This window comes from Diabrotica undecimpunctata, chromosome 4 (genome assembly GCF_040954645.1).
Source record: "Diabrotica undecimpunctata isolate CICGRU chromosome 4, icDiaUnde3, whole genome shotgun sequence".
In the NCBI taxonomy this organism is placed as follows: domain Eukaryota; kingdom Metazoa; phylum Arthropoda; class Insecta; order Coleoptera; family Chrysomelidae; genus Diabrotica; species Diabrotica undecimpunctata.
The window spans coordinates 39,361,586-39,374,064 of NC_092806.1; positions in this window are offsets into that span (position 1 = coordinate 39,361,586).

Sequence of the window (12,479 nt, forward strand, 5' to 3'; positions counted from 1 at the left end):
CTTTGTTTATTTGGATATATCCATCAACGAAATGAAAAAAATTCTTTCGAACTATAAACTTTTTTATAATTAACTCAATCTTTCGAAAGGTATCATAAGCGGGAAATACAAAAGATTCTTGTTCAACCTGTTCAAAGAAAAATGTAGACACGAGAGACACCAGGATCATTAGCGCTTTCTATTATAATCAGAAAACTTTGGTAAAGAAGAGCGTTTCTTCAGAAGAAATACAGATTTAAAGGGGTGTCAAGCAAGACTGTCCTGTCTTCTACTCTATTCAACTTATACTCAGAGAAATAATCAAATAAGCACTAGAAGAATTAACTACGGAAATAAAAGTAAATGGTGGACCAATCGCTAATATTCGGTTTGCAGACGACACTAATAGCGGAATGTCTTGAGGATTTACTAGAAATGGCTGACAGGGTGATAGAAGTCAGTAAAAAAAATGGATTGTCCCTAAATACAAAAATACAAAATTTATGGTGATTACGAAAGCCCAAAACCGCCAAGAAAGCTTAACAAAACATGGGGAACAATTTAAAAAAGTTCTAAATATGAAATTTGGGAACAGTAATTAATGGAAGTACACAGAAGATTAAAGCAAGAATAGGACTGTCAAGAAATGCTTTTAACACACTGAAAAAAGTATTAGGTTCCAGGGACATTACAATTCTTTTAAAGATAAAAGTTCTTGAGATGCTATGTGTTCTCCGTATTATTTAATAGGTTTTTTCGTTTTTTTTTGTGGCTTTAGCACTTAGCTATTTAGCCAATTACGTGTTGAGAATTAATAAATGAAAAATTACTAATATTAATATTCTAATATAATTATTACTAAAGAAAATAAAACAGTGTGTACCTATACTAATAATTGCTAGTGCAAAAAGTGTATCTATTCGAGTCAAAAAAACCCATAAAATCCATATAACTGAATCAAACAAAAAGAGAAAATGATAGCGAGAAAAAACAAATATCAGGGATACTCACTTCTCGTCCAGGGACCCATCAGGACATTTGTTTAAGACATTACTAGATTGACTACAGACACACATTTGCACTATGTATAAATTTAATGAGACAATCATAGACATTTTTATTATTAGTAGCCAATAGGTTATTTATTTGATATGGAGGAAATATTTGCAGAGTTTGCAAGTTGTTTAAAAGGGTTCCTGAATGCTGAAGATATTTGGAACACTTAAAAAAGATGTGATTAAGATCTCCTTGTTCTTGACAAGTTTCGCATAAGTCTGAATTGTATATTTTGATTTGTGCAAGATGAGCAGGATAACAAGCGTGGCCAAATCTCAATCTTATTAAAGTTGTTAAATATTTACGGGCGGTATTGAAATTCTTAAACCATCTGGAATTAGGGATGTGTGGTTGTATACACACGTATTGTGTTGTTAAGTGGTCGCAAAAAGTTTGCCAGGAAGTATTCCAACGATCTCTTTGATTTCTTTTAGAGATGAGAAAAGCGTCTGGAACACAAATTCTCTCATCTGGTAAAATTTCAGCTGGAGAGGTTATTCCAGCTTTAGCAATGGAATAAACATGCTTGTTATGTTTTATACCAACACGAGCTTTTACCCAAATAAAATTCGTAGTTATCTTTTTATTTTTAAGGTTGAAAAGCATGTTCTTAATTTGGTAAATGAAAAGATTAGGATTATAATTGGCTAATTTTGTATTTTTGAGAGATAATAAGACTGACAATGAGTCGGCTATTATTAAAACTGCATATTATTTGATAGGTTGGAGGCTTTGACATTAAACAAAGACGTTTAGGACAAATTGGAAGCCTTCGAATTATGGAAATACAGAACAATATTACGAATAAGTTCGGTAGATAGAGTCACGACTGTCGAGGTGTTGAGAATGGGAAGCGGGGACAAGGATAAAATATTACTAAAATAGAAAATTGAAATATTTGGGGCATGTCATTAGAGCCAAGCATTATAACTTGCTGCAATTAATAATACAATGAAGAACACAGCGTGGAAGGAGTCGTGGAAAAAGACGCATCTCCTGATTAAACAATTTGAGAGCTTGGTTTAACTGCACTTCTACTGATCTCTTTAGACCTTCTTCTTCTTATTGCGCCGTCTCCTTTCGAAGGTTGGATCTCTCCTTTCGATCCAAATGGCAATTTTAGCTTTGGAAACTGCTGCACGACAGATTTCTGTGGATGAGTTGTCAACCATCTCCTCAGGTCTCTCAGCCACGAGTTCTGGCATCTTCCAACTGATCTTTTGCCCTGTACTTTCACCTCTCAACACAAAGAGACCAAAGACACAGACCAGAGACACAAAGTGTATATCGCCATGATGATTGCCCACCTTTCTAGAGATGGCATATGAAGAGAAAAATATTCGAGTATAACTAAGTACGATACACCAAGGTCAAAAAGTAAAAGATAAATGGAAGATACTTCAGATTAGTGAGAACGTGTACATATACCACAAATAAAGGTATATAGTCTGATTTCTGGGAAAAAAAAATAGATGATAAATCTAATTCATACCGTGTAAATTGATGGAGTCTGCTTTCGATATTCTTCATAGACAATGATAAAACAATACAAACAACGAATAAGCAGATGTTCATTAAATAGAAGAATAAGCAGCTGGACTGAGATTATTAAATAAATGGTTGTTTTGTTGCCTTCTAGTAAGTACTAACATAAGAGTTGTATTGAGTCTCAATCATCGGTACTTTTTTTCTTGGTATGTAGTCTTGCAGTTGCAATAAAAAAATACGAAATTATCTATTAGTTAACTGTTTAGCAATCTTTTCGAAATGAAAAGCTGATATCTGGAGAAGATGCCATAAAACGAAGATTTCAAATGGTTTAATTATAAAATAAGCTGTTTTTAACTTTTCCCAGTGTTTCTCAAGAAAACATCCACGTAATATAGGTACATAATATTCGTTTCAAAAATAAAAGAGTAAAAAGTAAAAGAGAAAAATCCAAGTGGTTGGCTTTATACCATAGTTTAAAAAAACTTCTGTTCTGTTCATACAAGTAAAAACTTCTGGTGAATAATGGTATATTTAATTAAAAAATATTTAAAATTTATCCAAAAGGATTACAACTAAAGTTGGCTGGTTCTAAGTGTTGGACAAAGTCGTCCTCCTTTCGAGCAGAGATGTATGTTCCCTGTATGTGAATTACTATAACATCGGCCTTGTGTCTTGTGTCATTATATTATTACAATTAACGATGATTGTCATGTAATCCAAAGGTTTTCACACCTATTTTCGTAGCCAGTTTCAACCACTTTTAAAATGTTTCATTTATGATGGACCAAAAACGTTTTGAAGATTTGCAATCCTTTTGGATAAATTTGAAATATTTTTTAATAAAATATACCATTATACACCAGACAACAGTTAGTCTCAAGGTCATCTTTTATCCGTAAACTGGCGATATAAATTAACGATATATACTTAGTTTCTCTTTTTCTAATTCAGATAATTACTTTGTCAAGGATAAGGGGAATTTGTATACCTACCTAGATGGTTTTAATCAATTTCTAATGTCTAGTATCCTTAATGTAAGTTGATGAAATATATAAACTTTGAGTTTTTCCTTTGATAAATTGTAGAATGAAATTAGTGTGGTACTTTCTGTAAAATGATTTCATATAACAAATTCCTCATTGTGTAAACTATTTGTTGCCGTAGTATTTTGCTGAATGTTAAAATAATTAATGGTCAGGTAATAATTTATACCAACACAATAACATTTTTAGTAAACATCTCACTATTTAACATCATAGATGATTTTTTGTAGAGTTGTTTAGTCTAGTAAATGTACATTTGTTATTTACGAGTTTACGAGTATGTTTATTTATTTTATTTCAAGGAGTATGATTTGACAAGATAACAAACAATCAAACAGGACATAATAAGGTGAAGAACAAAATAACGATGTAGACGATATCAGTATAAAATAAATCTTTTTCTTATGCTACTACTGAAGGTTGGCAATAATCTCAGCAAAGAATGTCATATCTTGTGACGCTCTACACAGTGAATTTGAGTCCCAATCAATCCATGAAATAAATGAGAGCAAGAATAAAATGTGAAAAAAACTTGAAAAAGAGCAGACTACAAACTCAAATATTGAAATAAATTCTGACAAGAAAGTTCTAAAATAAAAAATAAAATGAGCCATAGAGAGGAGAGTACACAGTATCTCCAACAACCTTATCATTAATTTCACTCATTCTTTTAACAGATTAACCACTTCTTCAAATTCTCTACTACTCTCTGTTTGCTTGAAATTGGCACTCATTACAAATGCAAATCTTTATGCAAATGCAAGTCTTGTCGAGTCCACAATCTTTCGTTACTTTGTTTTTATAAGATTCAATTAAATTTGTTAGACATCCTTCAATTTAAAATTTGTATTTTTTCTGGCCACTTCACCTTTTACTTGAGCCCATATTAACTTCGATTTTGTTGGCATGACAATTTGGAAAATACTTTTTAACATGTAAAAAATATTGAAAAAAATATATGCCATTTCACCATACAATCAAAAAATTTAATACATGCCCAGGATACTGATGACAGGATGTATTAAAATATGAACAACATAACAGTGAAAGTGATTTAGAAATTTATACTTTTTTATTAAACTTATTACTTATTGTCGTATCATCTCTTTCCTTAGTCTTGAACACCTAGAGGTAGTGTACTGGTTGTCATGATGTCGTGTATGGTCCATCTCCATAGACGTCTCCTTCTGGTCATTTCTATTATATCGTGTATGGGTCTTTTGGAACTTTCTGCGATCTGATCAATCGATCTTGTTCCTACCTTCGATTGAATGATTAGTCTCTCCATATTGTCTATGTCTGACATGACATTGTCCAAAATATTTTAATTGTTGCAGTTGGATTTTGCTGGAGAGTCTCTTATCTTTACTTCTTTAGAATATAAGTATTTGTTCTATGGTTAGTCCATGAAGCTCACAACATTCTTCTAGAGCAGAACATTTCAGTAATGTCTATCTTTCTCCTTTCTGATTGATTTAGTGCCCACGATTTTTATCCATATGTCAGCACTGGAAATTTTAAGGACCAACCTCTATTTTAGAGTTTTTGAAATATTTTGTAACAAGTAATATTCAACTATAAATTCCTCATTTTTCAACTATACCCAAATAACCTTTGACAACTAAATTTACCGGTTGAAAATATATTTTAAAATTAAATATCACACAATCTACACATGAAACGTATAGAACCGCTTTAAAAAATATTTATATTAAAAATTAAAACAAAAACATTGCTCTTCTAAACACGAATTTGAAACGTTCGTTGATATGAAAAGTCGATAAGGTTGCTTATATTTAGCAGGCCATTTACCTTGTGTGATAACTTTTAATGTAGAGATTATTCAGTCCTGTGAAATGTATTTTTGCAAAGGTGATAAAACTCGGTGTTTTTTAAAACAATGAGAATATTATACTCTTAGTAAAATCTGCTATCAGTCGTGTTTTATCTCGTTAAACAAAGGGAAGCTTTATTAAAATACCTTTACCAAAAATATGTCAGAGTTTATGACTTTCAATTAAGCTGAACATACGTACCGTTAATTTATATTAAACAAATTTTCTTTCATGGACCTTAAATTATTCTGTCATCCATTATGAACATTGGTAACCATTAAATGCATTCGTTTTTTGTTTACCCGAGATCAGAATCATTTGGAAGACACCTGACCAAAGAAAACGAAAGTTATTGCTTAGCCCCTAACCATCACCTTTACATAAAAATGTTTTTTTTTTCAGTATCTTCAGTAAATTTTTAACCTAACTAATTTTTGCATCAGCTTATATATTATCTTAATCTTTTTCATCTCTAAATAAATAATTATTATAGTCCAGTCAGATTAGACGTAAAAAGGGCTTAATCTTGCATGGAGAGCTGCCCGAAATTTTATTATTGTAACCTTTAGGGGGTTTTAATAGTAGTTTAAATTTAAAACGCGACTGAATCCATCCGTTACGTTAGCCTCCATCTTGAGTTTGAAAATGAAAAATTGTGTTATACAATTTTGGTCTTTTATTTTTGTGCTAAAATTAATATCTGAGGTCGTACGTATGCGGTAAAGGCGCGAACGTAAGAACTTGCAGAGATTGGTTTTATAGGAATTGTTTTTATTCAATATTTCGGTCATTTTCAAGTTTTCGACAAAGACTTGAAACTTAAATGGTTGCAATTACAATTTCCTACAATTTTTTCTTTGTAAATTTTCTCGTACGGTCGATATTTTCCGAGTTAAAGGGGAAATAGTATAATTATTGAATTATGTATTTCGTTTATTATTAACTTTACGACATGATTGTACATAAACAAAAATGGAGAGAATTATATTTTATACAATTTTGATCTTTCAATTTTTTGCTAAACTCAATATTTTATGGTCCTTAGTCCAAAGAACCATATAGGGTGACGTCATAAGCAGCAAGCCATAAATAGGAACGAACCTATTAAATATTGATTTGACCAAAAAATGGAAGAGATCAAAATTGTATAAAATATAATTAATTCTCTTCAGTTTTGCTTATGTACATTCATGACGTAAAGTTAATAATAAACGAGATAATTCGATAATTATGCTTTCCCCTTCCACTATTTTTCCCTTAACTCGCAAAATATCAACCGCACGAAAAAAATTGTATAAATAAAATTGTAGGAAATCATATTTACAACAATTTCAGTCCCTACCATTTTTGTCAAAAAGTTGAAAATGGCGGAGATATCGAGCAAAAACGGTTCTCCTTTAAAATTAAGATGGCGACTGACGCAACGGTGAAATTCAGTCGCGATTTTAAATTTACACTGCTATGACCCTCCCAAAAGGTTAGAATAATAAAATTTAAGGCAGCTTTCCATGCAAGGTCAAATGCTATCCCGACTGGACTGTTTAGATATGATTAAAATCTAATAGTGTCTTCAGATATTCTACTATTTGTTATTGCCATTTATTTCACATTTCCTTTCTTCCTTAATCCATTTATTTACCTAGTCTATGTTGCAAATAGTTCTTACAGCTGTCCTACTTGGTACTGAATTCGGTAAAATCTGCTCCAATTTTTATTTGATTTAATTTTACACATTATTGGGTCGCCATAATTTCTGCTTTTACTTTATCAGTAACGAGTTCTACTATGGGTTTAGGTAACTCTTCTTATTATCTTTGTAAGAATGTAAAGTAGCAAAATACCGGACAATTAGATTGAAGAAAAACAAAGAAAAAGAAAAGAAGAAATTGTTAAAAAAATACTATTTTTAGCGTATGCTGATTATAAAAAAAAGCAGTACTCTTAGTATACATTCTGGTACTCAATCATGTTATAAATAAAGTGTGAACAATGACTGTTTGTTTTCATATTATTTCCAAATTTAATTAATCATTAACATTAATTTTGATGGCTTTTTTTGTGACAATTTCAATCTATTTACTAATGAAAGTTGTTAGTAAACTTATTTGGGAGAATTCAAGTTGGTCGTAGAATATTGTGTTATTCTCGATTTGGAAATCCACTAGAGCCCAGATTTATAACAGAAGATTAGAGCGGTCCTTATCCACATTAAAATCAGAAAATTATAAATTTCTATACTTTCTGGTCTTAAATTTTGTTCAAGAGTTTCTAATATTTAAATAAAGACCCTAATAAACTTCAATCTAATAACCTATGTCATAAAAACTTTGCTTAACAATTTTCAAACCGTCGTTTTTATTTTACTCATTATCATAGATTAAAGATAAAGAATAGGTACATGTGAACTTATTTATAAAATATTGCATATTCACAAAGATCTGTATAAGAATAAAGTGTTGAGATAAAAAAACTGTTGGTAATGGTAGAAAAATACAGCTCATAAACGAAGTGTGATATTCTAAATCAGTAACGTATGTGTTGGATTCTTCTAAATCCAATGTGTACATAAAGCAATATTTCTTGGAGTGTGTTTTATTATTTTTTATATAATTGGAAATGAATAAAATGATAAAGCAATTAGTATTGCCAAATTTAGTCTCTCTTCAGTAAGTCGACAAATCTGCTATAAACATAAACTTTTTTTAAATGTATTATTAATAAATTATTTAGTTTATTATTTGAAGGAGAGCTGCCAGGGTAAGAGTAGAATTAAATAATAAGATGTCTTTATTAAAACATTCATTATGTTATTATGTTAGAAAATAAATTGTGTAAAACTAAAAGATAGAAACTTCTTGACCTAAGTGTTACCCAAGAATTGGTCCATTTGGGCAATTGTAGCACTTAATTATTTATGACTATAAGGGTAGCGTAACTATTAATTATTTAAATAAAATATTTAACCAAACGCTTCATAATCCGCCGACACTGATCTAACAAAATAAAAATGTAAATTTGTATATACTGTTTGACTATGTATTATCAGATTGTTGACACGAAAAAAGATTGAATACATACCACAAAGGCAAGAGTCGTTATCGAAAACACTGACAAGTTCATCCAAAATACTAAAATCGATACAGCAAGCTGGCATGCTGCCTATCTAGTTCAAAAACAACACAATACTGACACTGATAAAACAAAATCACATTTTTATCGAGAACTCCACTTAAAACTGATAAGGAGCTTGAAAAGATTGTTAAGGTAGGTCTTTGCTTACTGCCTTCAAGTCTGGTGATCAACTAAAGGCGAAAAACAAAAGTTTGTAGAATCAGACTAATAATAATAATTATTGTTGTATACCTATAATGATTATGTAAATTGCAATAAGATAAAGATTTGCAAAACAAAAACAAAGTTGTGTATGCCACTAAATCTCCAGATAAAAAACGAAGAAAATATTATGCTAGTTTATTGGGTTGACTCCTCATCTGTGTATATTTGTTTAGGATGTTTTTATGTTGAAAGTGTGCAGAAAAAATGCGAGTTAGATAAATAATATGTCATTGTAAACAATGTTAGAAATAATCTCTGTATTTTTGTAAGCCGATATCTCGATTTATTTTTAGACCTTGCGTTCAAAATTGTTGCACCTTTGAAAAGGTCAAGACCAAGTTGTTTGTATGTGCTGAGAACTGGAATTTTTACAAATTTACAAAAGATTAGCAAATTTTTATATGTACTTGTGTACGGTTTCAAGCAGTTTACTGCAGTTTTGCCTGTTTAAACTAATTGAAAATAACAAATGTATTAATTATCTCATTTTATTTTGAACGAGTGTTCGATTTGATAATATGGAAAAATTAAGGAAAAACTAATACCGAAAAACGTAAATTGTTTGATATGCTTATTGGTGGCCGTGTTCAATTTTTTTTGTTACGTTGGAAACAAAACACCGTGATTATATCTCCTTACTCATTTATCATGACAATTTGCAGAACCTTTGTATGGTGTTAAAACTATATTTGTGGTGTATTTCTTGGTATATTTTGGAAATGAGTAAATCTAAAATTTTAACTCAATAGTAAAATATATTTCATATTGTCATGCCCATGCTTCAACAGTCAAAAATAGTTGTATTTTTTTATTGTTCTATATTAACCCTAACATATATACTGTTTGAGTCACTATAGCCCAGTCTGGTTAAAAAAAAGGTGGAAAAATGTTTCGCAGATATCTGAAGCTTTTAAGACATAGGTGGGGGATACTAGATGATGAATAGATGAAAAGATACTCCTAGTTTTACCTTGCGTTTTTTTTAAGCAATAATTTATGGTCACAATTTGATTTTTTGTCTATAAATTTTTTCCCTTATATTTTAAATAAACAATATTAATGTCATTTTTTTATGTTAAGAATATCTTTATTTTCCCGTTTTTTTTTTAATTAAAATTGATAAATAATTTACAGAGATATTTGCAAAAAAGCAGTTTTTTTGCACTAATTTATAAATTTTATTAATTTTTTTATTAACAAAATAAAATGGTATTAATACATTTAAACATCAAGGAATTACCATCTTTTAGATTTGTGCGAAATTTCCCCCCGATCAGTCAAATATTTTATAAGTTATTTAATTTGTTTATCCCTGAGGCTAATTATTTAAACTATTGAGCTTGCCCTATGCATGATGCTAGACACATTCAGCAAATTTCATAGGATTCTTTAAGACTTAGACTATCTCAGAAGTTAAATGCATATTGAGTTTTCATCGAAATTATTTACAAAATAAACGTTTGAAAAAGGGGTATGTTTTTTACTTATAAACAATTGTAATAACTTCTATATTTTTCAAGCTACAGACTTGTACGTACAACCATTGGATACCTGGTAAAAAAGCTCACATTAAAAAATAAAAAACCTTCTATGACCAATAGGAACGAAGTTAGTGACTATTTTTAAAAAAAATCATATCTCCATTGTTTATAAACATTAAAAAGTAAAATTTACACAAATTTTGAATGAAAATCTAAACTTTATATTGAAACTTATAGCTATAAAATTTATCTAATTTTTCGAAACGACGCTACTTTCGAAAGATCGACATAGGAAAGTGGAGAGGATATCTCTTTTAGCTCCGTTTTTTTTCGGCATCGGAACTTCAAATTGCAACACGTAGGATAAATTTACATTATCTCGGCTTCCTTTGCAGCTGCAAGTATCTTTTTTTTATTCTGGGGTAGCTCGTCGAAAATGAATAACTACATAGTTTTAACTGGCCGGAAAATATGGGAAAACTCGGAAAAATTGAGTCCATTTGAAATTCACCCTAAATACTTACTTTTTTTTAATTTGCTCGAATAGTCTGTCGCAGTATTAATAATGATGACATAATTTTCACTCCCCATAAATCTCGGAAAATCCCGGAAAATCAACATATGTTTTTTCATTTTATATCAATGATGTAATAATACTTATATATTTTATAAATTAAATTTCAGGTAATTTTTTACACATTATATTATTATATTCCATATATTAATTATAATTGTTTGTATTTTTATAATTAACAATATTGATTTTTATTCTATTTTTCTTACAAATATGATATACAATATTAATCTAATCTGCCTTACTGCTTTGATAAAATAAGTCGATTTTTTCATCACTTGCCTTATTAAATTTTGCAATGTTTATTGAACTTTACTTTTTTTATTTTCTTTACATACATTGGTTTAAAAGTTAAAATTTGGTTCATTTATTCGACTTCACTGTCAGGTCTGAACCTTTTTGTTGCAGGTTGTTTGTCTTCACTTATTAAGTCAGTCTTTCCATACATTAACATACTAATGGGCGATCTTAATGCCAAGGTTTGTCAAGGTAAGGTAGGAGAACAAGTAGGAAAATATGGGCTTGGAATCAGAAATGACAGAGGAGATCGATTGATTCAATTTTGCCAAAGTGAAGACTTCGTAATAACAAATACCTTTTTCAAATTACCTCCTCGACGGTTATATACATGGACCTCTCCACAACATACCAAAGAAAAAATAGTGAGAAATCAAATAGACTACATTATGATAGCAAGGAGGTATCATAATGCTGTTAAATGTACTAAGACGTACCCAGGAGCTGGTATAGGCTCAGATCATAACCCGGTAGTTACTGTGATAGAAGCGAGACCAAAAAAGATTAGAAGACCACACAGAAAGGCACTAGATTTAAATAAACTTAGAAACAAAAATATACGACAAGAAACGGGAGAAGAAATAAATGAAAACCTCCGTTCAATGCAGCAACAAATTAACGATACAAACAACGTTAACCAAAAATTAAAGTACATAAATACAGCTATACAAACAGCAGGAAAGAAACATCTTACAAAAACAACAACAAAGAATAAGGGGTGGATGTCACAAGATATACTAGACTTGATGGAACAAAGAAGAAAGATGAAGAATTACCCAGACAAATACAAAGAAATAAATAAACACATAAAAAAGAGAATAAAAGAAGCCAAAGAGGAGCGGATTAAAGAACAATGTGAAGAAATGGAAACCTATGAGAAAAAGTACGATGTGTTCAATATGCACAAAAAAGTAAAAGAGATGACAGGAAGCATAAAGAAATGCCAAATAGGTAAACTTAAAGACAAAGATGGAAATCTTATTGTAGATCTAGAGAATAAAATAAAAAGATGGACAGAATACCTGAATGAATTATTTGAAGACGATAAAAACAACTTAACTCAGATAATCAATGCAACTGGGCCAGACATATTGAAAGAATAAGTAGAATACGCAATAAGAAACGCTAAAAATGGAAAAGCAAATGGACCTGATGAAATTCCTACAGAACTATTGAAGCTTTTGAATGATAAATCCGTAACCATAATATTAAATTTTGCAGCGAGGAGCTAAAACAGTTTCCCCTCCACTTTCCTATGTCGATCTTTCGAAAGTAACTTCGTTTCGAATGGTTTTAAGTTTCGAAAAATTGGATGAATTTTATAGCTATAAAATTCAATATAAAGTTTAGATGTTCATTCAAAATTTGTGCAAATTTTACTTCTGTA